We start from the raw sequence: 27,813 nt of genomic DNA on the forward strand, positions 1-27,813 counted from the left end.
TGCTGTATGCACCTACTCAACATTGCTGGGTGCAACTGATGGACTGTTTCTACTGAAATGATATCACTTGTTGGTGTTTGCACCTGCTCAACATTGCTGGGTGCAACTGATGGACTGTTTCTGCTGAAATGATGTCACTTGTTGGTGTCTGCACATGCTCAACATTGCTAGGTGCAACTGATGAACTGTTTCTACTGAAATGAAGTCACTTGTTGCTGTCTGCACCTACTCAACATTGCTGGGTACGTCTGATGGATTGCCTCTACTGAACTAATGTGACTTGTGCTGGGTGTACCTGCTAAACCTTACTGAGTGCAACTGATGGACTGCTTCTACTGAAATGATGGTCACTTGTTGGTGTCTGCACCTGCTCAACATTGCTGGGTGCAACTGATGGACTGCTTCTACTGAAATGATGTCACTTGTTGGTGTCTGCACCTGCTTAACATTGCTGGGTGCCACTGATGAACTGTTTCTACTGAATTAATGTGACTTGTTGCTGGGTGTACCTGCTAAACTTTACTGGGTGCAACTGATGGACTGCTTCTACTGAAAAGATGTTACCTGTTGGTGTTCTTTTTTTGTATAAACTAATCATTGAAGGCATTTTATGTGAACATTTGCATAAACTGATTTTTTGTATATTGTAAACTATTATGTAAAGTCACATGTATGAAAAGAAGTTGTATTGCTTACTGTATTTCATACATTAGGTTAGTGAAAGGTCAGTGCAAAGCCAAAATTTTTAACTAATTATGTGATGTTTAGGTATTAATATTATCTTTTATTTTTGCCTGTATTTTTGTGGACGAATTTGGTGGTATTTTCACCACCAATGCTGGCAAAAATACCATCAAATTCTGGCCTGTGGAGGAGGGGCATATGAAAGGTGGCTACACTGTACCACTGCGCCAGAGATTGCGCCAAAGAGTACTATTAAGCCGCCTCCACAGTGCCTGTTTAGAGTTCGTAGCAGAGTGCTTGTCGAGAGATCGTAGAGGACAGTGCGTGTTAAGAGTTCGTGCCGAGATGTGCTAGTGGGCACTGCTTGTCGTGAAATCGGAGGGATATGTTGTAGTAAAGAGTGTTGTTCCATGTTGTATGCAGTTATTTGATGGGAGAGATAGCAGATGTTATTGTAATGAGTGCATTTCGTCAATATATATGAAGGTAAAAAAATACAATGTTCTTTTATTAATTGTCTATCTGAAATAATGTGTCACTACAGGTTCAGTCAACAAAGCATCTGGCTTGTGTTCTTGGATTAGAGTGGAATTCTGGTTTTCTTGCGTAATTATAGTTTTCTAATTTTCTTTTGTCACGTCTGTATAGTTGGTATTTAAAAATTCTTGTCTTGTTGGAAAAGAACCGTGCCAGATGCATACGTTGAGTCACACTCCCACATACAGAACAGTTACATTTGTGCTTGGATTTGTAGGTTTTTTAGTTGCTGGGGACTTAATTAATTAACTGTGTTTACGAAAATTTTCTTACATTGTTTGTTGCAGTCAGATAGCGTAATAATACTAGTCAGGGCCAACCGATTACGAGACACAGCGTAATCGGACTTACAGCTACTAAAAATATTTTCTATCAATCATATCTAATTAAGCCCCCATGCAACGTTTACGCAATGCGAAACAACGGAAGCGGGACGTTTCGTTTCGTGACCAAAAACCAACAGTGGTCTGGCTCACCGCGAAACAGCCTCGCACAAGATGATTCGCGATGGGGACCACGTTTACACCACAGGAGACTTACCCAGTAAAACTGTTGCTCGAGGCTGTTTCGCGCGGTGTAAACGCGTCTTTGGGTTAACTGACGATTGTGTGGAAACGAAGGGCATAGGGCCACGAAATTAAAATACAGTAAATTTGCCAAATCCTGAAAACAGTGCGCCCCTACGACTGAAGTAACATTTGCTTCAAGGATATGTAGTTTAGTGTACTTTTAGGAACAGCTAGTACTATCCAATAACCCGCCCAGTTCTCCGTGCGGTCTATCGCACGGCTTTCCGGGCGGGAAGGAGCGCCTGGTGCCCGGTGAGCCGGCCAGTCTGTGGATGGTTTTTAGGCGGTTTTCCACCTGCCACGCGAATGGGGGCTGGTTCCCCTTATTCCGTCTCAGCTACACTATGTCGGCGACTGCTGCGCAAAGTTCTCCACGTACGCGTACATCGCCGTTACTCTACCACGCAAACATAGGGGTTACACTCGTCTCGTGTGAGACGTTCCCTGGGGGAGTCCACCGGGGGCCAAACCGCACAATAATCCTGGGTTCGGTGTGGGGCGGCGGAGGGGGGAATTGGACTGCGGTAGTCGTCGTCGGGATGCGGACCACTGCGGCGGGGACGGAGCCTCTCCGTTGTTTCTAGGCCCGCGGTTAACATACAATACAATACTATCCAAAAAGTCAGTGTTTACAGAGGATATCAATTTCTGATGCATTTCTCCCCCCTTTGTACCATCTATTTTGGCTAAATTTAAATAGTAGGAGAAGCAATCGCCGTTACGATCTTTTGCCAGCATCTGGTAAGTCAGTAAGAATAAGACAATGGACATCTTTCATTTCCAGTATGATGGAAGTGGAGAAACGATGAGCAAAGTTTAACCTGATTGTAAGTTGCGTTCTGGGTAGGTATGCGCCGAATAACTTGGTTAAGGACGGAGAAGACCCACCGTGTTTAGCAACAAAATCTGGAAAATGCTGAGGAAGCAGAGATTGTTGCATTCTCCCTTCAAACAAGAACGCAAAAATATCGACAGGTAAAAACTAGTAGAAATTCATACACCTATAAAAAGATGGATGAGCGATGTGTACAACAACTTCGATCGTCATACGTTAGCGAAAGATCTTTCCGAGAAAAAGTTCTGGTTCTGTTCGGTTACTCGTCGACCAGTCTGGTTTGGCAAAGAAAGACTACAAAAGGAAAGGATATGGTGAGTAGCAGTCTACGACCGTTTGCTGGTGACGCTGTGGTGTGCGTGGAAATGTCATCGTTGAATGCCTGTAGGTTGTTTACAGGATGACTTAAACAGAATTTCTATTTGATGCGATAAATGGCAGCTTGCTGTAAATGTAAAAAAGTACATTTTAATTCGCGTAAGAAGGAAAGACAATCCTGTAATGGTCGAATGCAATATTAACGGCTTGCTGCTTGACGCAGTCGCGACTATTAGATGCCTAGGCTTACCGTTGCAAAGCGACCTAAGGTCCATTGCAGGGAAGGTGATTGATCTATTTGGGTTTACTGGGATAATCCTAGAAAAGTGTAGCTCGTCTATAAAGGAGACCGCGTCAGAACTATAGCGCGAGCCGTTCTTTAGTACAGTTCTAGTGTTTTGGATCTCCACCAAATCGAATTAAAAGAAGACATCGAATTGCTAGATTTGCTGCCGATAGGTTCGAGCAACACACGAGTTCTACGGAATCCCTGAGGGGAATAGAACGTTCTTTTCGCGAAACTCTAATAATAAAATTTAGAGAACCGGTATTTGAAGGCGACTGCAGAATGATTCTACTGCGCCGCCAACGAAAACTTCGCTTAAGGAACCCGAAGAAGTTAGGACTCGTGCGGAAGTATATATACAGTCGTCTTTCCGTCGCTCTATTTGCGACTGGAACAGGAAAGGGAATGACTAATAACGGTACAAGCAAACCTCCACCAAGCACCGTATCGCGGCTTGCGGAGAATCTATGTAGATGTATAAGCTGAGAGCAGCGTCGTCATACACATGAACTACATCTCCTTCAGCTTCCCAGGACGGCAGCACGAATCTCACACTTACGCGACAGTTAGCAGAGACGAGTAACCGGATAAGTACGCCGCAAGTTGCTTTACGTGCTCGTATCATCACTTCCCCCGACACGAAGACGCCACGGCGGGCACTGGCTGGCGCGCGGTCCCTTCACAGAACTCCCAGACCGGCGGCTGCTCGGAACTTTCGCTATTCGTGCTGCTTGCGTTTGACGGCACTGAGCCAAATTATCTTTGCGGCCGTTAGGTTACATTGCCGTTATCTTTAGCTCTGCGTAGCCCTTTGCTTAGCTCCCAACATATAATTAGAAACTTTCAAGAACGTCGGGTTATTTTGCCAGGCTGTGCTGTATTTTACAACTCGAAATCATTTCGCCCACTCTCTCCCACTGTTCACATCCATATTCCTTTTATTTCAGTCGGTGTGTAGCTGTGATCAAGTCTCACGCATGTTTGAATCGCATACCCTATGATGCGAACTTGTATTATAAATAAATGCTATGAGATGAAGAATAGCATTTACACTGCTGGTCATTAAAATTTCTACACCAAGAAGAAATGCAGATGATAAACGGGTAATCATTGGACAAATATATTATACTAGAACTGAGATATGATTACATTTTCACGCAATTTGGGTGCGTAGATACCGAGAAATCAGTACCCAGAACAATCACCTCTGGCCGTAATAACGGCCTTGATACGCCTGGGAATTGAGTCAAACAGAGCTCAGATGGCGTGTACAGGTACAGATGCCCATGCAGCTTCAACACCATAACACAGTTCATCAAGAGTAGTGACTGGCGTATTGTGACGAGCCAGTTGCTCGGCCACCACTGACCAGACGTTTTCAATTGTTGAGAGATCTGGAGAATATGCTGGCCAGGGCAGCAGTCTAACATTTTCTGTATCCAGAAAGGCCCGTACAGTACCTGCAACATACGGTCGTGCATCATCCTGCTGAAATGTAGGGTTTCGCAAGGATCGAATGAAGGGTAGAGCCACGGGTCGTAACACATCTGAAATGTAAAGTCCACCGCTCAAAATGCCGTCAATGCGAACAAGAGGTGACCGAGACGTGTAACCAATGGCACCCCACGCCATCACGGCGGGTGATAAGGCAGTATGGCGATGACGAATACACGCTTCCAATGTGCGTTCACCGCGATGTCGCCAAACACGGATGCGACGACCATCGTGATGCTGTAAACAGAACCTGGATTCATCCGAAAAAATGACGTTTTGCCATTCGTGCACCCAGGTTCGTCGTTGAGTACACCATTGCAGGTGCTCCTGTCTGTGATGCAGCGTCAGGGGTAACCGCAGCCATGGTCTCCGAGCTGATAGTCCATGCTGGTGCAAACGTCGTCGAACTGTTCGTGCGGATGGTTGTTGTCTTGCAAACGTCCCCTTCTGTTGACTCAGGGATCGAGACGTGGCTGCACGGTCCGTTACAGCCATGCGGATAAGATGCCTGTCATCTCGACTGCTAATGATAAGAGGCCGTTGGGATCCAGTACGGCGTTCCGTATTACCCTCCTGAACCCACCGATTCCATATTCCGCTAACAGTCATTGGATCTCGACCAACGCGAGCAGCAATGTCGCGATACGATGAACCGCAATGGCGATAGGCTACAATCCGACCTTTATCAAAGTCGGAAACGTGGTGGTACGCATTTCACCTCCTTACACGAGGCATCACAACAACGTTTCACCAGGCAACGCCGGTCAACTGCTGTTTGTGTATGAGAAATCGGTTGGAAACGTTTCTCATGTCAGCACGTTGTAGGTGTCGCCACCGGCGCCAACCTTGTGTGAATGCTCTGAAAAGCTAATCATTTGCATATTACAGCATCTTCTTCCTGTCGGTTAAATTTCGCGTCTGTAGCACGTCATCATCGTGGTGTAGCAATTTTAATGGCCAGCGTCCCTCAAATAATACAAAGCGTCCCTCATCATAGGCGTCAGGTGTATTTCCTGTGGTGTTTCGGCATATATTTCCAATTTCGCTTTTTGCAATGTGTATTTGGAGTTAGCAATAATTCTGATCATTACGTCTTTCATGTGACGTCCAGAGTCGACGGAAAGCGTCAGTTTGTTTCTCTTTACAAACAAAATCATTTTTAAAGCTGATTTTTTTTCATCCTCATTCTATAGTGCGGTCCCAGATTAAACTAGTGCGATATCTGTCGTATGGATATGTGTCAACAGGGGCAGCAAAGCACGAAAAATAAGCAGTACTCCAGTAGCGGCTGAGTAGCGTTGCTGCACGTCAGTGGCAATGAGTGCGAACCAAGATGGCGTTGTAGACGCTGGAGTACTGGTTATTTTTCATGTTGCACTTGACGACCATTTAGGAGGGACACCCCGTACGCGGCGATCAAAATGGCTCTGAGCACTATAGGACTTAACATCTGAGGTCATCAGTCCCCTAGACTTAGAACTACTTAAACCAAACTAACCTAAGGACATCACACAACATCCATGCGCGAGGCAGGATTCGAACCTGCGACCGCAGCAGCAGCGCGGTTCCGGACTGAAGCGCCTAGAACCGCTCGGCCACAACGGCCGGCTACGCGGCGATCTTGGTTCAATGGTTCAAATGGTTCTGAGCACTATGGGACTCAACTGCTGAGGTCATTAGTCCCCTAGAACTTAGAACTAGTTAAACCTAACTAACCTAAGGACATCACAAACATCCATGCCCGAGGCAGGATTCGAACCTGCGACCGTAGCGGTCTTGCGGTTCCAGACTGCAGCGCCTTTAACCGCACGGCCACTTCGGCCGGCACCGCGGCGATCCTGTGACGGTTTTAGATACCTTCACGGATGATGTAGAAGAGTAAATGTGTCCGTTTAAGGCAAGGGAAAGTTATAAGAGAAACTCGTTCTGATACCTGCGACAGTGGAATAGATGTTGTTAAGATTGTAATGTTGGCAACTTTTAGAGGAGGTCGTATTGGCCAAAACATGAAAAAAATCTACTAAACAAGGGCTCTAAAATGCTTATCTTAAGAGCCATCAGCACTTGAAACTTCCCGGCAGATTAAAACTGTGTGCCGGATCGAGACTCGAACTCGGGACCTTTGCCTTTCGCGGGCAAGTGCTCTACCAACTGAGCTATCCGAGCACGACTCACGCCCCGTCCTCACAGCTTTACTTCTGCCAGTACCTCGTCTCCTACCTTCCAAACTTTACAGAAGCTCTCCTTCGCGGATAGCTCAATTGGTAGAGCACTTGCCCGCGAAAGGCAAAGGTCCCGAGTTCGAGTCTCGGTCCGGCACACAGTTTTAATCTGCCAGGAAGTTTCATATCAGCGCACACTCCGCTGCAGAGTGAAAACATCATTCTGGAAACATCCCCCAGGCTGTGGCTAAGCCATGTCTCCGCAATATCCTTTCTTTCAGGAGTGCTAGTTCTGCAAGTTTCGCAGGAGAGCTTCTGTAAAGTTTGGAAGGTAGGAGACGAGGTACTGGCAGAAGTAAAGCTGTGACGACGGGGCGTGAGTCGTGCTTGGATAGCTCAGTTGGTAGAGCACTTGCCCGCGAAAGGCAAAGGTCCCGAGTTCGAGTCTCGGTCCGGCACACAGTTTTAATCTGCCAGGAAGTTCCATATCAGCGTACACTCCGCTGCAGAGTGAAAATCTCATTCTGGAAGCTATCAGCACTTGTTCTTCTCTGTACTTTGAACACTTTTCTTTTAATGCAAGGTCTCTGATTTCCATATTTTTGGAGGAAGCAATATAGACCAAGATAAGAAAAAATGTTGGTCGATGTGGGCTCTAAAAGACTTACCTTAGGATCTATGAGCACTTGTTCGTCTTCGCTTCTGTGACTACACGTCACTTCTACTGGGCAACTGACCATTTTACTGGACATTTTTACATGTTTTTCTTGTTTTGGTCCATACTGTCTCCTCTCAAAATACGGAAACCACAGAACTTGCAACAAAAGAGACGTTTAATAGTATCTAAAATGACCTTAAGGTATGGAATTTAGAGCCCATATTTACTAGACACTTTTTTCCTTGTTTTGGTCCCTACTACCACCTCTGAAAGTTGGCTACAATAAAAACTTAGCAACAACAGTACCGGTACATGTATTCTGTTGCCAGAGGTATCAGAACAACTTTCGACTAGGACTTTTCCGGTTCAGGATCCTTTACCTCAAACTGATACATTTATCCTTCCTAATCGTCGCTGAAGGTTTGTAACATCATCACGGAATTACCCTGCATATACGTAACAAGACCGTTTCCAAGACTGACTCATTAATCGCGAGGTGAAAGATTAGCAATGGGTACCGTTAAAGTACAAGAAACATGGTAACGAACAAGTAATTCCGTCGAAATGAAAGTATAATTGATTACATGTGGGAGTCACATGAAATGTTAAACTGTAAGAACTAATTATCTTGGAGAACTGCATCAAACTAACCTTAAGGTTGGTGACCAGAACACTGATGCAGCTGCAGAGGAGTTTTTGCCACATGGTCTAAGCCTGCGAATGGTGCACTGCATTTGTATACCGGCGTGCATAAAGATGTGTCTCATGCGCTGATGAGACAAACCATTATGACTACCTTTCATAACGTGTTGGCCCACGTTAGGAAAATACAGCAGCTATTCTGCATTCCGTGGACTTGACTAGCTCTTAGTAGGTTTCCGGGGGCATGTCGCACTGGATGTCTAAGTAGAGGCGGCGCATTTCCCCTAAATTGCGGCTCAGTGGACTGAGGGCGCGAAGCTGGTGCCGTAATGCGTCCCTCGTATGTTTCGTCGGGTTCAGATCATGCGAATTTCGTCGTCAAAACATCGATGTGAGTTCACTATCACGCTCCTCAAACCACTGAAGCACAAGTCTAGCCATGTGACACGAACAGTTATCCGATTGGATGATGACATCGCCGTCCGGAAGATATCAAGCGTGAAGGGATACAGATGGTCCGCAATTATGTTCATATAACCCACAGCTGTCCTAGTGAATTCAGTTACAACCACATGTCTCACAGAAGCCCAAGTGAATGTCTCCCACAGCATAACATTGCCTCCACCGACCTGCGTTTGTGGCGTGGTGGATGATGTTTCGAGTAGCCGTTCTCTTGGATGACGGCGCATCCGAAAACAGTCAGCGACCTGCTGTAACAAGAAACGGCATTCTTCCGATAAAGAGACACGTTTCAATCGGTCCACAGTCCAATATCAATGATGCCATGAGCACTGTCATCGTAACTGACGATGTCTCTAGGTCAACTTGGGTACGGGTCAGCTGCAGAACCACACGTTCAACAAGTGCAGTGAACGGTGTGTTGCGAAACACTTGTGCCTACATCAGCATTGTACTCTGTTTTGAAACGTGCCATAGGTCACCCATCCACCTTTACAGAGCACTCAAGCCTCGAACCACCACGTTCTGTGAAGAGTGATGGACACCAATACCTGGCCGCCTACGTGTGGTTTCATCGTCCTTCACCTACTCTCCACTGATTGTCACGTGCTATCAGTCGACAAACTTCGCCGTATCCGACATGGTCGTTCACGGGCGCCGGGCCATAACAATATACCCTTCATCAGAGTCGTTTAAGGTAACTTGCCTGTGAACACCTGAAAAATTACTACCAATTTTCATAAAGTTTACACGGCTCTATCTAAGAAACGTGAACTCTTAGTAGGATGAAAATTGTAGGACAATAGGAGTGCTTCTCGCTAAACATTTTGACGTGCAGTTAGTCACATCAGTTCTCACGTTGGATTTATTACAACATTTTTGGTGAGGATAAGTTAACTATTTTTTTTATTTATCGGTCCACACATTGAATCTATGCAATGACTACCTTACTTAGATGCCTGAAACTTCAAGCATACGTTAACAACACGTCTATCTAAAAATTAGACCACAATCAAGTCATTTCAACCACAAGTTTTTAATGTAGAAATATTTATAATCAAAAATAACGTTACTTCTTTCTGATTAATCAGTATGTATTTTTCTCCCTGTTGATTGTATGTGCGTCTCTGTAGTCTCCAAATAGAACCCTGCAACATCCCAAAAAATTTTAGACCTCTAGCGCAAATAAATATTTTGTGCAAAAAATAAACATGCCAGAAAATTTAATAATCGGAAAATTCAATTTAAAGTTATATTTAATCTATGGTCCCCCTCTGTTCTTCCCAATACACTCCAGTTGCATAATCTTCTTGGTTTACATATTTCTCATCTTCTCGCATCTTTTTCTTGTTTCTCCTCGTTATCCTGGCGTCCTTAAATGCCTCAAAGATCCACTTTTCAGCTTCGGCCACTCTCATGGAATCAATTGCCAAACAGTAATTGTCTCATATGAGACTCAGAATATGTTCCTAGTAACTCTAGAACTTCACACCTGTTAATTGCCCTACATTAAAACAATTCACAGGCATAATAACTTTCGAGAATGATAAAACAGCAGCAACTCGAATCACAAATAAGTTGATAAGGAAAACAACCCTGCAAAACCATATCACATACAAGGGAAACGTAAGAACATCGCAAACCGTATCTTCTAACAGGACGGTCAACTTGAAAAACAGTTGTACAGTATATGTTTCTCGAAAAGGAGTCTAATGACAACACTGACATGTGAAAACAGCGGAAACAAGGGTGTGAAAGCACACCGAAAGATCTTTTTAAGTTTACTTTCAAACTAATTCCTGATGTCCAATCCGCCGGCCAGGGTGGCCGTGCGGATCTAGGCGCTAGTCTGGAACCGCGTGACCGCTACGGTCGCAGGTTCGAATCCTGCCTCGGGCATGGATGTGTGTGATGTCCTTAGGTTAGTTAGGTTTAAGTAGTTCTAAGTTCTAGGGGACTGATGACCTCAGAAGTTATGTCCCATAGTGCTCAGAGCCATTTTTTATGTCCAATCCAATTATTTTAACCAACATTTTGTTCAAAAATTAAATATGGATTTAAGACGAAAAAGAAAAATCGATTTTTATAAGCGGATTCACAGGCGAGTTACCTTAAATCAGTGGGTTTTCCACATTTGCGGCCGTTACCGTCGGTGGAGTGATTCCCCATTTGTCTCTGCTCCGCTTGTATATGCGTCTGCAACGCCAACATTAAACTCGCGGTGGGCGGTGGTCATAGTGTTTTGGCTTATCAGCCACCTGAACAAGAAGTGACTGGAAACAGAGTGACCGACAGCTGTAACATTCAAAATGAATTTAATATACTTGTAGTGACAGAAATCTCGTAACTGTAGCTTGAAGCCTGAAACCCGTCTTCGAACGTATCAAGTTAAAAAAGTGACCCGTTATTGTATTTCTTTAAGCTGGCAGCGGCAGCAGAAGGCGTGTTACACGTGCAGTGACGGCCACGCCCTTTCGGCTACGCCGTCTGGCCCTGCCCGTGCTTCCCCCATTTCCCGTCGCCGCCGCCCAAACTCCCCCCCCCCCCCCCCGCTCCCCCGCTCCCCCTTCATCCTCTCACTGCTTCATTCTCCACCCCCACCTCTCAACGCTCCGTCATCGCCCCTGTTCCGGTCCATCTCAGGCTTCCGCCCCTTCTGTCGACCGGAGGTCGCTCCGGAAAGCTTTGTGCTTTCGAGACCAGACTCACGTGGCCGGTGGGTTGACTGCTGGAGTGACGTCACTGCTGTGGCATGTCCGGCGCCACGGTAGCAGAAGCAAAAACAAGCTTGTTTACTCCACGTCTGATGCATCTTATTATCCTATTACGTGTTCCTCAAGACGGAATAGGCAATACTGCTGGCGTCTTTCTTTCTGTTTTTTATTTGCTGCTTTTTTCGAAGTACATCATACGTGACTTTCCAGACGGAAGACTGGTTTTATGCAGCTCTACACGCAAGTCTACCCTCTTCATCCCTTCAAACCTCCTAACTAGAGCCAACCGTTGGTGTCCCTCTACAATCTTTTCCCCTTATACTTCTCAGATTACCAAATTGAAGATCCTTTGATGCATCAGTACGTGTTCTGTCAAAGCTTCTCTTCTTTTAGTAAAGTTGTGCCATAAATTTCTTTTATTCCTAGTTCTATCCACGACCTCTTCATTAGTTATACCGATCTAATTTTCAGCTTTCTACTGTAGCACCACATTTAAAAACCTTCTATTACCTTTTTCGTTTTTTTAAAATAAAATCCGCCTTGAATGAGATTTTCACTATGCAGCGGAGTGTGCGCTGATATGAAACTTCCTGGCAGCTTAAAACTGCGTGCCGGACCGAGACTCGAACTCGGGACCTTTGCCTTTCGCGGGCAAATGCTCTACCAACTGAGCTACCCAAGTACGACTCACGCCCCGTCCTCACAGCTTTTCTTCCGCCAGTACCTCGTCTCCTACCTTCCAAACTTTACAGAAGCTCTCCTGCGAACCTTGCAGGACTAGTGTTCAATTGTCCAATATTTACGCTCCTTACACCAAGCGAGGCATCGTTTGGCATTTACCGGCGTGATGTGTGGATTATGAGCAGCCTCTCGACCGTGAAATCCAAGTATTCTCACCTCCCGCCTAACTGCCATAGTACTTGCATAGCACTCTGGTGCAGTTTAGAAGTCCTGTGTGATGATCTGGATAGATGTCTGCCTATTACACATTACGACCCTCTTCAACTGCGGCGTTCTCGGTCAGTCCACAGACGAGGTCGGCCAATACTCTTTTGTGCTGTTCGTGTCCCTTCACGTTTCCACTTCACTATCAGATCGGAAACAGTGGACCTAAGGATGCTTAGGAGTGTGGAAATCTCGCGTAGAGATGTGTGACACAAGTGACACCCAATCATCTGACAACTTTAGAAGTCTGTGAGTTCCGCGGAGCGCCCCATTCTGCTCTCTCACGATGTCTAATGACTACTAAGGTCGCTGATATGGAATACCTGGCAGTAGGTGGCAGGACAATGCACCTAATATGAAAAACGTATGTTTTTGGGGATGTCCGGATACTTTTGATCACATAGTGTATGTGTATGATTTCGTTACCTCTTCGACAGTCGGCTACTCTCCTGTCGAAGATAAAACTGGATATTATCGAAAGCTCGGAATTCCTTAACGAATTAGCGCGGCAAATGGACAAAGAAATTTAATACAGGTCCTCCACGAAATTTTTCCTAGTTGTATTACCGTCTTTGTGGACATTAGTCAGTTGTTACCTGATGATAGCGAACTAAGTCGAAAACAGGTTAGTAATAGACAAATTTTAGTGGAAGAAAATGCGTAGTTCAGATTTAACTGTTATTACTCAGGCTCTTGGCCCCAGACACACTGTTAGCTGCCCCTGTTAGTTACTTAGTTAATCACACATACATTTTGGATGATATTTTTCATCGAAATAACGTCGAACAAATCAGTTTGTGGGATGTGTATACCTGATTACTTTCTATAAGCCGCTACTTGCTGGCCATTAACAACTTCCAGAATCGCACATTGGTCCAACTTTAACATTAATTACCACATTATTTTGCACTCAGCTAATGCAGTTATGCTTAAAACTAACTCTTATTTTTTTAAGGTCTGTAGGACAGGAAAAGCCCAGGATAAATTATTTTAAAGTAGATTTAAAATTTACTTTACTACCCATTAGATATTTTATGTTGTTCGGCAAATGACAAAAAAATTGTTGATGCATATTTATCTTTTTTCTGAGCCACTGTCCCCAGGTATTGCAGCTGGAATGTTGAAATTTCACAACGATATAGTTTAAAGTTTGCGATACAGAGGGCAATTTGTTTTCACGGGCAGCTCTAGCGAGAGAAACGTGAACTACGAAAGAAATATGGCGCGCTTGTTACTGCCGTCAAGTTCTACATCTACATTCATCTACATTTATACTTCGCAAGCCACCCAAAGGTGTGTGGCGGAGGGCATTTTACGTGCCACTGTCATTACCTCCCTTTCCTGTTCCAGTCGCGTATGGTTCGCGGGAAGAACGACTGTCTGAAAGCCTCCGTGCGCGCTTTAATCTCTCTAATTTTACATTCGTGATCTCCTCGGGAAAACCTGTAGAGCAATCTACACCGCCATGCAGAGCGCCTCTCTTGCAGTCTCTCCCACTTGAGTTTATTAAACATCTCCGTAACGCTATCACGGTTACCAAATAACCCTGTGACGAAACGCGCCGCTCTTCTTTGGATCTTCTCTATCTCCTCCGTCAAACCGATCTGGTACGGATCCCATACTGATGAGCAATACTCAAGTATAGGTCGAACGAGAGTTTTGTAAGCCACCTCCTTTGTTGATGGACTACATTTTCTAAGCACTCTCCCAATGAATCTCAACCTGGTACCCGCCTTACCAACAATTAATTTTATATGATCATTCCACTTCAAATCGTTCCGCACGCATACTCCCAGATATTTTACAGAAGTAACTGCTACCAGTGTTTGTTCCGCTATCATATAATCATACAATAAAGGATCCTTCTTTCTATGTATTCGCAATACATTACATTTGTCTATGTTAAGGGACAGTTGCCACTCCCTGCATCAAGTGCCTATCCGCTGCAGATCTTCCTGCATTTCGCTACAATTTTCTAATGCTGCAACTTCTCTGTATACTACAGCATCATCCGCGAAAAGCCGCATGGAACTTCCGACACTATCTACTAGGTCATTTATATATATTGTGAAAAGCAATGGTCCCATAACACTCCCCTGTGGCACGCCAGAGGTTACTTTAACGTCTGTAGACGTCTCTCCATTGATAACAACACGCTGCGTTCTGTTTGCTAAAAAGTCTTCAATCGAGCCACACAGCTGGTCTGATATTCCGTAGGCTCTTACTTTGTTTATCAGGCGACAGTGCGGAACTGTATCGAACGCCTTCCGGAAGTCAAGGAAAATAGCATCTACCTGGGAGCCTGTATCTAATATTTTCTGGGTCTCATGAACAAATAAAGCGAGTTGGGTCTCACACGATCGCTGTTTCCGGAATCCATGTTGATTCCTACATAGTAGATTCTGGGTTTCCAGAAACGACATGATACTCGAGCAAAAAACATGTTCTAAAATTCTACAACAGATCGACGTCAGAGATATAGGTCTATAGTTTTGCGCAACTGCTCGACGAGAAGAGCAGCAGAGTAGCTCGATATTTGTGGGCCAAAGGGCATAAACCGAGTGAAATTCGCATCCACATACGTGGCATGTATGGTGACGACTGTATGGACCGTAGCAATGTCACCAAGTGGTATGTATCACCTTAGTGATTCGCCTTGCTCCGGGTGACCGGTAACAGTTGCAACCACGCAGGATGTCAGAGCCACTCAGGCAGCAATTTTGAACGACCGGTATGTGCAACTGCGAACATTACCGCAGCAGTTCAACATTTCTCATGGTGCGGTGTACGATATTGTTCAGGAGACGTTGAAATTTCGTAAAGTTAGTGCTCGCTGGTTGCCTAAGAATTGACACACAACCACAAGGGTCAGCGAATGATGACAAGCTTGGATCACTTAACGCTTTGTGCAGCAGAAGGGCGTAAATTTCTGAAAGGAGACGTCCCTGGTGACAAGTCGTGGGCGTACCACTGCATGCCCGAAACCAAGCATGCTTCTGGTGAGTGGAAACCGCTGGTTCCCCAGAACAAAAAGAATTCAAAGTGACTCAGTCTGCTAGGAAAGTGCATGTGACAGTATTTTGGGATATGCATGGTGTGTTACTGGTGGACTTGGCTGAACATGGGACCACTGTGAATGCTGCATGCTTCATTAAAACTTTGGTTAAGTGTCGTGGCCTTCGTGACAAGCACCACAACATTGATGCTGACTGCTCCTGGTTGTGAGAAAATCGCCAAATTTGGTTGGGAGGTGCTGCAGCATTCACTATACACCCCGGACCTAGCACAGTCCGGCTTTCATCTATTTGGCCCAAGGAAGAAATTCCTGGCCGGCCAGCGCTTTGCAACAGATGCAGCAGTGAAATCGGCAGTTCACAGATGGCTGTACTCCAACCAAACGGAATTCTACGACCAGAGCATATTCAGTCTGGTACCATGATGGGAGAAGTGTGTTGAGAACGTTGGTAACTATGTAGAAAAGCAGTTAAAAGACGTAATTTCGTTTGCGATTTTTTTATTTTATTACGTATTAAACTTTTTGGTAGTAAAATTATTGTGCATTACTTTCCGATCCTCCCTCGTAGTTATTAGTTTTCTTCAACTGTAGTGGGCATAGACATCACTATTCTTCTCAAAGTTTTGTATGGACCATTATATATATAATGGTCCTACTCTGTTCTAATTTCTTTCAAGACTGTCTGTAGCCTGATTCTAGCTGTTAAAATGTCCCCTCTCAGTCTATTAATGGCAGGGATTTTGCCCTATGAGCTTGAGCTCCCACCCCCCACCCCTTATACTCTTTTTGCCAGATGCTCATTAAACTGAGCGGTAAATATGTTTTGCTGGTGTTCTACGATTTCCGCTATTTTGTGTGTGAAGACTAGAGATTTTCTTCCCCCTCCCATGCACTTCATACTAGTTTGCGGAGGAGAGATGTAAACGTAGAAACGTTGTAAAGATACAAACTGCCTCTTAGAAAATACATGTGCCAAAAGCGGAACCGTGTGTCGAAATATGTGACCGAGAAAGAAGGTTCTGATATGTCTTGACAGAAGGGCGGCAGCGTAATTGCTTTAGTCTGTCTGCTCTGCCGGTCATACAGCTTCAGTGACAACCGGTTTTTAGCGGAGATAAAGTGACAAGGACAAGGATAATGTCAAAACGCCTTCGGAATTCTGCTCGTGCAGCTGACCTTCAATTCAGCCTTTCAAAAGGCACATGTTCCCCTCTGTAAGGGAATTTCCTGTCTGTCGTTATGATCAATCCTATACACTTCAACTGAAAAATGTGTGTTCCGAATACACAAAGCATCCGATTACACCGTGCGGATTATTGTGCTTGTCGATTACGCGAGCATATTTCAGCAGTTAAAAAAAGAACGAAGCTTGAAGTATTCAGTTACACAATTACAACGAATATTTTCGTTTAGAATACACTCCTAAGCACATCACTTAGGTTTTACAGCTCAATGACAATGAGGGCACCAATGCGGCGTCGGACGTCCCTGAAATATTTTTCCATTTTTCCTTATTTCATCTGCAAGTAATAGTGGACACTCTATCCTTGTAGCATCCTCACGTCCGTTTTCTTGTCTATATCTTTGGTTAGCCCTTTCCCTAGAAGCTACAGTTCGATAGTTTCCAACACGTTATTCCGAGAGAGTAAAAAAAAATGGTTCAAATGGCTCTGAGCACTACGGGACTTAACATCTGAGGTCATCAGTCCCCTAGAACTTAGAACTACTTAAACCTAACTAATCTAAGGACATCACACACATCCATGCTCGAGGCAGGATTCTAACCTGCGACCGTAGCGGACGCGCGGCTCCAGTCTGTAGCGCCTAGAACCTCTCGGCCACTATAACACCACGTTCAAACTCACTTAAATCTTGATAACCTGTTATTGTAGCAGCTGTAACCGATCTAAAAACTGCGCCAAACACTTGTTGTCCTATATTGGCATTGCCGACCACGGGGCCGTATTCTGCCTGTTTACAGATCTCTGTATTTGAATACGCATTCGTATACCAGTTTCTTTGGCTCTTCAGTGTATGTAGTATACTGTGTATTTATTTAAATAATTTAAAATCTTTGTTTGTAATTACTAATAAATGCTTATGTATGTTACCATAGTTGTTGAATTCTATTAATTTAAAACATCGAAAATACTATCACTAACGACGTTTTAAATCAATAACTCAAAATGCGCATGGTAGCTGCAAAGACAGATTTTCAATATCTTTCATAACTATAAATCAATTACGGACACTATGGTACACAAATGAACAATTTACAGTGTATTTGTTTACGTTGGCGGTCAACTAACAGCCCCAGTTTCAGAAAGATAAGCGCTTCCTTTCTCGCATGAGTGTCTTCTGGTAGTTTACATTTTTAGCAGAAAACTTCTAGCGAGTCCAGTAAATAAAAAAAATAAAAAAAACTGAACATCATTCAAGTGCGTGGTTTTGAGAGCTTTGAGACAGGAATTCTTATCATATCTCGTAGGTTAACATATTTCTAGCTCGCTTGAAAGCAGATGCTTGTACTTGGTCTCCCTCTGATTACTACCACTGGACGCCGGAACAAAGGAGGTTCGGCACAAAGTCACTGTGTTCGAACGTGTAGGAGGATACCTGCATCTCAAGATTAATGTGGGCCTATGAAATGCGCCCTCCCAACAAGTAAGAATAAAATAGATTGACAGACCTATAAAGAAATACACTCGTAGGCACCCAATCCTCTATTCCAGTCGAGACCTTTTCTTTGAAAATAGCCCATTTAAGTTAGGTAACGGAAACGTCACGCGGCAGGATAAACTCGAAGAGGTTGCACGTACGCAGTTTTACTGTGCCGCAATTGTAGCGCGCCTGAGCAACTTAAGCCACCTCAGATAGGCCCCTTGTTATTTTTGTTTATTTTCGGCGCAGTGTGTAAGCCCCTGGCCTACCGGTATCTCCTGTGAATCACAGAGGGTAAACAGCGGCAGTTCGAGGTGACAGTATACAGACCTGCGGGTCCCGAGAATTTGAGTCACGACATGGCCAGTGATAATTAACACTCCTTAGCTACGCCGAGCTGAACGCCGACCTCTCGAGATTTCTCCGTCACTCGCTGTAAAGCTAGTTCTGCCGCTTCGAGGCCCATCCGTGTCGCTTGTTCTCCACTTGCATTAGAGAATTTCATTTCGTTTTCGGGGTTCCAAGTAAAGAATGTCCTGACCAAGAAGAGGCCGTTATAGACGGAACGTTGACGTCGATACAGTTGGCCTCGGATGTGCTTTTCTCGGTGGCGGAGGCCTGACATTTAATGACTGCCAAACGGGACCAGGTAAACTCACAGACTGTTGTTATCTCAGAATCTGCTGCTGCGATTCAAACGGGGTGCAAAGGAACTGAAAAATGGCTCAGAGGCAAAGGTAACGTCAGGAGTGCCACATAGAAGTGTGATAGGACTGGTTCAGCTCTCAATATGGCTCTGATCACTATGGGACTTAACTTCTAAGGTCATCAGTCCCCTAGAACTTAGAACTACTTAAACCTAACTAACCTAAGGACATCACACACATCCATGCTCGAGGCAGGATTCGAACCTGCGGCCGTAGCGGTCGCGCGGTTCCAGACTGTAGCGCCTAGAACCGCTCGGCCACTCCGGCCGGCTCTCGATATGGATATACCATCTGTTAGATAGGGTAGGTAGTAGCGACCTGAAACTGTTTGCTGGTGACGATTCAGTTCGAAGTGGACAGAATTCCAATACTGTGGAATTAATGGAAGCTTGTTTGATATGCGGATAAATATAACATATAATTTATATGCGGATAAATAACATATAAATGCAGATGGGCCGGACGCGGTGGCCGTTCGGTTCTGGGCACTTCAGTCCGGAACCGCGTGACTGCTGCGGTCGCAGGTTCGAATCCTGCCTCGGGCATGGATGTGTGTGATGTCCTTAGGTTAGTTAGGTTTAAGTAGTTATAAGTTCTAGGGGACTGATGACCTCAGATGTTGAGTCCCATAGTGTTCAGAGCCATTTGAATCATTTTGAACCAATGCAGATGGGAAGGAGAAACATTCCTGTAACGTTCGGATGCTACAGTAATAGCACTCTTCTTGACGCAGTCGCGTAGATTAAATATCTAGACGTAGCGTTGTGAAACTACAAGAAATGAAACAAGGGCAGACCATTTGTACGGAAGGCGAATGATCTGCTACGACTTATTTCAGTGGTCTGGGAAAGTTTCGCATTCCTATGAAGGATATAGCGTACAGAACAGTTGGGGTACTTGGGTGTTGCCCAAGTGTTTGTGATCCTAAACTCTTTCTTATCTTTTTTTTTTTGCTATCTACATAATACATGAATTGTTAGTTTTACGCGTTTCAATTTCCTAATTGAATCGGTGAGTTGGAAAAGGGGTCATGTCCACCTTTTTTCAACGTACATTTATCGGAGATACATTATCTTTGTATGTGTACGCTTCGTCTGTTATAACGAGGGGTCATATCCCATCAACAGAAGTGCTCATTAGATGACTATTGAGTTAGAGAAGGGGCCATGTTCGGATGTGACCTGTCAGTGAAGTTTCAGATATTGTAAGGTTTTCATATGTTTTCAGCTATTGTAAGTAAATCACCTTTACTGTACTGGTACAAAGATGACTGAGAACTTTGCACTAGTGACTTTGTGTACAGTTTTATCTATGGTTCACTTGCTAGTCAGTTGTGCAGCGCTGAGGCATTCTTATTTGAGGCACAGTAGCGAGCAGTTGAGGTTTTCAGAAAATGAAATCTGTTATTTGTGAATCTGGGAGAAAATAATTGGAATACTTTATTATGGAGATGAAAATTTGTTCATAAAGCTATTTTATTCTTTGTATTAGTGAAGAAGATTTTTGAAAGGGTTTTAAAGGTATCCCACGCGTGCACAAGAATAAGATGCTTGTTTGTCAGAATTATTAATTAAAGGAAATCTTTGTCGCTCAGTTAACTATTAATATTATGACTAGTGTTAATTTGATCTCTGTTTTCATTATGTCACAAATTACACAGTTGGTTGAAATGCCTGTAATTTTTTTTAATGGGAGAATTTCGCAGTGGTTAGAGTCCTCTTATGTTGTAGTGTCCTTTTTTTACAATAACCGGAGTTTAATTTTTCAAGAACGATTTGCTTTGAAGTAAAACCCACCTCCATCATTCTCAGTAATGTTTTGAATATTTTGTCGTCCGTGCATAGCACGTTACGCCACACGCAGCAACAGATTGTTTCTGGGGAAAAAATCGTATAGATTTTTTTCTTTAAGTGCTGCAACTGCTCATTAGCATTCTCTTTCGAGAACGTCAGTACGTCAGACACAAAATAACATGCTGAGCTAGAGGTAAGTCACTTTTATTTTAGGGCAGATCTCACCTTGCATTATTATGAAAAAAAAACATACGTAGAATTATCAGGTGTTGTGCTAACAATAAGCAAGCAGATTAATTTCCAGTGAACAGTATCGGTAATTTCATACAGTTATTTTTGATTAGTGACTTATTTTTGCAGTTATTCCAAATCAAATATTGCACTTCATATCACGCAACATGCGTAATCTACTTCGGTGTTGAGTTTCAGGAACATAATTTTCATTGATCAGACGCTTAGTTTCTTTTGTTAGTTAAATAGATTCATTTTCATTATTTCTAGTTCTATTTTTTTACAGTTTATAGTTTTGTTTCACGACACTGTTCAGGGCCACCCATCTCAGTATTGCTCAGCAGCTGAACATGATATCTAAAGTACAAGTGACACGGGGAAAAAGTTTCGACATCAAAATGTTTCAGTGTTCATACATATAGAAAAATTTTCTATAGGATGCTTACAATATCTACGTACGACCACTTCATTTTCGTAGCGATTCTCCTGGAATTATTGAAGCCAGGCATTTCATTGATGAATTCACTGCTTTCCAATGGAAGACAGATCTTCCAGATAAACAAGTACATGTGGACCTCTTCCTATAAAAAAGAGGAAACTACACGAAGTAAAGAAAACTCTGCTATAAGTCCCGGACGAGCAGAATCATTTTACAACAGCTATTTGCCAGTGGCCAGTGAAAGACGGACAAAGCATATCCACCATTGTCTTCTTGGCTATATTTTGATTGTGACTGCATTTTGGAAAATTTATGAATAAACCCCTACGCTAAAAAAACACTCTCTTACTGGTAAAATAAAGAGGAACAAACCTTCCGCTGCAAACAGAGCGCTAGTTTCCTCATCAGCATCATACGGTTCGAAAAAAAAGGTCATTTCAATACAATCAGACTTGATTATTGATCAGCCGGCCGGGGAGACCGAGCGGTTCTAAGCGCTACAGTCTGGAACCGCACGACCGCTACGGTCGCAGGTTCGAATCCTGCCTCGGGCATGTATGTGTGTGATGTTCTTAAGTTAGTTAGGTTTAATTAGTTCTAAGTTCTAGGGGCTGATGACCTGAGATGTTAAGTCCCATAGTGCTCAGAGCCATTTGAACCATTTGATATTGTAAAAATACGAACTGTCGTAGTCAGTAGGTGGCAGATCGTTTCTAGAAGGCAGCAAATAAAATAATAAATCCACAACAGGTCGGAAGCAATTCAGAGGTCTGCTCTAGATTTTTTACAGGTCCATTCGATCAGAGCAAGAGAGCTGTCAGATAGGATTCCTTGGAGGAAAGAAGACCATTTTTCCTCAGAACGCTATTGAGGGAGTTTGAAGAGCCACCGTTTGAGACAGGCTGCAGAACAATTCTACTCCCTCCAATATCTCTACTGTAACGGCAAAACGGAGATTTAGGGCTCGCACAGCGGCATTCAGACAATGATTTTTTCCTCGCTCTATCTGGTGAAATTAACTAGCAGTAGTACAAGGTACAGCACAGAAACTTACGGAGCACAGCCGTGAATTTGCTTTCTCGTATGACGCTGAAGATCTAGTGGATAGTGCTCTTCACGGTTTTCTCAACAGATCTAAGGCTTCAATGTGGTCATCGCGAAACTGAATATTAAAATTAACTGCTCCTTCTTTGGGGATGTCAAACTAAACTCTCTTATGGAGCATTGTCGTTGTTCCCCGCCACTAGACTTCACATAATTAGTTGCCCATGCCTCACTGACTATTTCGACCGATGTGAAAATATGGCTAGATGAATTTAATGAATGAAATATGTACGCCAGATGAACGTTTCTCAAAAATTTCCCCGAAAGAGTAACAGTGCATGTGATTCGAAACGGAAATGCTCTGGACTGAAGGACATTGGTTCGATCGGACACTGCGAACCTGATAGAAACTGCGTATCTTATTTAATACATTTCAGTGCACAATTATATTACACTACTGGCCATTAGAATTGCTACACCACGAAGATGACGTGCTACAGACGCGAAATTTAACCGACAGGAAAAAGATGTGATATGCAAATGGTTAGCTTTTCAGAGCATTCACACAAGGTTGGCGCCGGTGGCGACACCTACAACGTGCTGACATGAGGAAAGTTTCCAACCGATTTCTCATACACAAACAGCAGTTGACCGGCGTTGCTTGGTGAAACGTTGTTGTGATGCCTCGTGTAAGGAGGAGAAATGCGTATCATCACGTTTCCGACTTCGATGAAGGTCGGATTGTAACATATCACGATCGCGGTTTATCGTATCGCAACATTGCTGCTCGCGTTGGTCGAGATCCAATGACTGTTATCAGAATATGGAATCAGTGGGTTCAGGAGGGTAATACGGAACGCCGTGCTGGATCCCAACGGTCTCATATCACTAGCAGTCGAGAAGACAGGCATCTTATCCGCATGGCTCTAACGGATCGTGCAGCCACGTCTCGATCCCTGAGTCAACAGATGGAGACGTTTGCAAGACAACATCTATCTGCACGAACAGTTCGACGAGGTTTGCAGCAGCATGGGCCATCAGCTCGGAGACCACGGCTGCGCTCACCCTTGACGCTGCATCACAGACAGGAGCGCCTGCGACGGTGTGTTCAACGGCGAATCTGGGTGCACGAATGGCAAAACGTCATTTTTTCTGATGAATCCAGGTTCTGTTCACAGCATCATCATGGTCGAATCCGTGTTTGGCGACATCGCGGTGAACGAACATCGGAAGCGTTTATTCGTCATCGCCATACTGGCGTGTGACCCAGCGTGATGGTATGGGGTGCCATTGGTTACACGTCTCGGTCACCTCTTGTTCGCAATGACGGCACTTTGAACAGTGGACGTTACATTTAAGATTTGTTACGACCCGTGGCTGTACCCTTCATTCGATCCCTTCGAAACCCTACATTTCAGCAGGATAATGCACGACCGCATGTTGCAGGTCCTGTACGGATCTTTCTGAAAACAGATTGCTGCCCTGGCCAGCACATTCTCCAGGTCTCTAACCAATTGAAAACGTCTGGTCAATGGTGGCCGAGAAACTGGCCCGTCACAATACGCCAGTCACTACTGCTGATGAACTGTGGTATCGTGTTGAAGCTGAATGGGCAGCCGTACCTGTACACGCCAACCAAGCTCTGTTTGACTCAATGCGCAGGCGTATCAAGGCCGTTATTAGGGCCAGAGGTGGTTGTTCTGGGTACTGATTTCTCAGGATCTATGCACCCAAATTGCGTGAAAATGTAATCACATGTCAGTTCTAGTATAATATATTTGTCCAATGAATACCCATTTATCATCTGCATTTCTTCTTGGTGTAGCTATTTTCATGGCCAGTAGTGTAATAAAAACACATTAAAATCCGACGAGTATGAACAGAGTGTTTATCCTCGTGGTTCGCTGCGGCGACGATGACGTCAGTGGCGCACTGAGGCAGTGTCGGAGGCAGGGGGTCACCCTTGACTGCTGCGGCTCGGGCCGCACGGCACGTTTCCGTGTAGAAGTGGCCTCTTGTCCTACTACGAAAACCGATTGCCTTCTTTTGACGGTCAGCTTCAAAGAATCTGCTGCAGTGGCTGCCAACCTAGCTGTTTCCGTCGGCACGCTCCTCTCACTGCAACGAACGGCAAAAGAATGAGTCGGTATTATATTTCCCGGTAAATTCTATTCTTCATGAGGCCTGACAATATCTCAATCTTTTTTCGCCGACTTTGATCTTGACGAACTTGCTTGGCTGTCACTTCCTATCAAAAGAAGCCGCCAGTGTACAAAATCAACCTGACAAAGGTCATCCGGAAAGCGTTAGCTAATCTTTTGTCTCTAACAATAATTGTTTCTCATCTCATGATCTATCACCGTACGATACCTGTCGCAAAGACGCTGTGAATGCAGTGGCAATGTTTTATATATGCAACATTGTCATAATATGTTGCTTTGTGGCGTATCAAACTATTTGTATCAATACAGCATGATCACAGACACGGGGCAGATAATTAGCACGCTTGAACGAGGTAGCAATACTAACAAAATTTTTCGAGTGAAGGTGGATTGCAAAGGAAACCTGATGCTTCAACGGGAAACAAGGCAACTAATCTGAGCTTGTACCATAAATATGCGGAAGTATCTGAAGTATGTGTAGTATCTAGAAACACTCGAAAGACGTTCGCCTAGGGAAAAACTTAAAAGTATTTTGAAAAATGGCCAGAACAGATAATTCCAAGTATTTGGCGTATATTGTGTTTTAATAATAAAAAAAAGATGAAAAAGATTTAAAGTCCTATCGACAATAGGGTCATTACAGGCGGAGCATATATTCAGATTCGGGGACGACGAGGAAAGAAATTCACTGTACTTTTTGCAAGGGAACCATCCCATCATTCGCCTTAAGCGATTTAGTGAAATCACAGAAAACCTAAATATGTATGGGGATTTGAAACGTCGGATATGCGTTCAGTGTCTTACTACTCCGCCCATGTTTGAGGATTTGAAATGTCGGATGTGCGTTCAGTGTCTTATTACTCCGCCCATGTATGAGGATTTGAAACGTCGGATGTGCGTTCAGTGTCTTACTACTCCGCCCATGTTTAGGGATTTGAAATGTCGGATGTGCGTTCAGTGTCTTATTATTCCACTCATGTATGGGGATTTGAAACGTCGTATGTGCCTTCAGTGTCTTACTACTCCGCCAATGTATGGGGATTTGAAATGTTGGATGTGCCTTCAGGGTCTTACTACTCCGCCCATGTATGGGGATTTGAAATGTCGGATGTGCGTTCAGTGTCTTACTACTCCGCCCATGTATGGGGATTTGAAATTTCGGATGTGTGTTCAGTGTCTTATTACTCCATCCATGTATGGGGATTTGAAATGTCGGATGTGCCTTCAGGGTCTTACTACTCCGCCATTGTATGGGGATTTGAAATGTCGGATGTGCCTTCAGTGTCTTACTACTCCGCCCATGTATGGGGATTTGAAATGTCGGATGTGCCTTCAGTGTCTTACTACTCCGCCCATGTATGGGGATTTGAAAAGTCAGATGTACCTTCAGTGTCTTACTACTCCACCCATGTATGGGGATTTGAAACGTCGGCAGTGCATTCAGTGTCTTACTACTCTGACCATGTATGGGGATTTGAAATGTTGGATGTGCGTTCAGTGTCTTACTACTCCACCCATGTATGGGGATTTGAAATGTCAGATGTGTGTTCAGTGTCTTACTACTCCACCCATGTATGGGGATTTGAAATGTCGGATGTGCCTTCAGGGTCTTACTACTCCGCCATTGTATGGGGATTTGAAATGTCGGATGTGCCTTCAGTGTCTTACTACTCCGCCATTGTATGGGGATTTGAAATGTCGGATGTGCCTTCAGTGTCTTACTACTCCGCCCATGTATGGGGATTTGAAACGTCGGATGTGCCTTCAGTGTCTTACTATTCCGCCCAGGAGTACCTGGTTAATGACACACTTCACTCAAATACCCACTCCAGTATGAGAGATGGCTACAAGAGGAATTTTGATTCCATCTTAACCAAAATACGTGATGTTAAGATGAGATCCCGCTCTGTCCAAGTACAAATGATGGCCTGCTATATTTTAAACTTTGCGAGGAAGAAGTTTATGCAGCTGTTTAGTCCATTACATATACAGTCATTGTATGTATAGTTCACACAGATAATTATTTTTTCAACTTAAAATAAGAACTGTTCAAGTTTTCACCGCGATCATAAAATTCATACCAAACAAAAGTTTCGCTATTTGAAATTCATTGCAGTTTCGTTTATAGATATAAAAACTTGTAATGTTTGCACATATGCTTCATATGATCTGTGTTTTAAGATGTCTTTGATATTTTTGTACGCAAGGACTTTAAAAATTTAATGTGATTCATTTTAAACAGAAGACCAATAACTGTAATGTGGAGCTGTCAGTAACCAAATGTGTTGACATTAAGGTGTTATGGACCAAATTTCAATACATTAAAACAGAAAAAAACGCGCAATACAAAAATAAGTGAATCAACAACGTATTACGCGCTATACACGTACGAAAACAGCAAACATTCGAAAATATATGTGAGTGCTTGTTTGTCTTGCAAATGGAACGCAGTTATCTGATGATGCACAAAAATGTACGAAACTATTATAGCAATAAATGAAAGAAACCTTCAAACTAGGTGAGAAGACATAGACTTAATATTAAGAGAGGAATGCAAAATGGAAATCAAAACAAAAAAAGGCAAAAATAATACAGTGCACTTCAAGAAATCTGATGCAGTAAATATAAAAATTAGAGGAAGTAAGACAGCACAAACAGGAACATACAAATATTTAAGTAGTAAGATCACTGAGGAAGACGCACAGAAGATATAAAACAATAGGAACAGGGATGCAAAAGCAATGTTTATGAATAAAAGCAAAATTCTTTGCTGGAAAACATGCAGACTGAGGCGAGGAAAGAACTGTTTAAAAGCTGCATCTAGAACACAGCAAATAAATGTGGAGCAAATGAAATGTGGAGCAGAAGATGGTCACCGACCAGGAAGTCTTTCAAACGGCGAGAAAAGAACGTAAGGAAAAACAATCGAACGAACTGATTTAGTGGATAGGTCACATAATATGTCACAACCCATTCCCTGTACACATTTTGTAACGACCAATACAAGGAATGAGTCCCGAGGAAGACCAGAATTGGCATTTGTAAAATAAGCTGTTATTAATAAGAGAGTCATCGAGTCAGTCGATAAGACTCATCACAACCAGGAGAATCTCTGAAGATATCGAATGCAGCTCTGGACGAAACGTCGGGAGCGAAAGCGTTTCACGGACGACGACCACACAGCCCGTAAGATTTGCCAGTAGGTAAGTCATCCAGTCGCGAATGCCTTCACTGTAACATCAATAAGTATGCAGAAAAAAAAGGGGTTAGCTTGTAATAGATTTAGAGGGGAAGCTACCTGACAACCGAAATACAGACGACGGATACTTCACTTAGCCGACAAAAACAAAAGAATGAACGAGCTCGAAGAAATTAAAATTTATTCTCAAAGACGTACATCCCCAAATGACATTCTAAATGACCAAACAGAGTTACCCAACAATAACTTCCGTAATTT

The 27,813-nt window shown here is 43.7% G+C and overlaps 1 protein-coding gene and 1 non-coding gene across 2 annotated transcripts in view; one reads left to right on the forward strand and one right to left on the reverse strand.

Moving 5' to 3' along the window:
* LOC124775127 (phosphatidylinositol 4-kinase beta) overlaps positions 1-27,813 on the reverse strand; it is a 284,386-nt gene that overhangs the window by 224,917 nt on the left and 31,656 nt on the right. The window lies entirely within an intron of this gene.
* Trnas-cga lies at positions 7,270-7,344 on the forward strand. The gene has a single exon. It is a non-coding gene; the product is annotated as a tRNA-Ser (tRNA).

Source organism: Schistocerca piceifrons, chromosome 2, assembly GCF_021461385.2.
Source record: "Schistocerca piceifrons isolate TAMUIC-IGC-003096 chromosome 2, iqSchPice1.1, whole genome shotgun sequence".
Classification (NCBI taxonomy): domain Eukaryota; kingdom Metazoa; phylum Arthropoda; class Insecta; order Orthoptera; family Acrididae; genus Schistocerca; species Schistocerca piceifrons.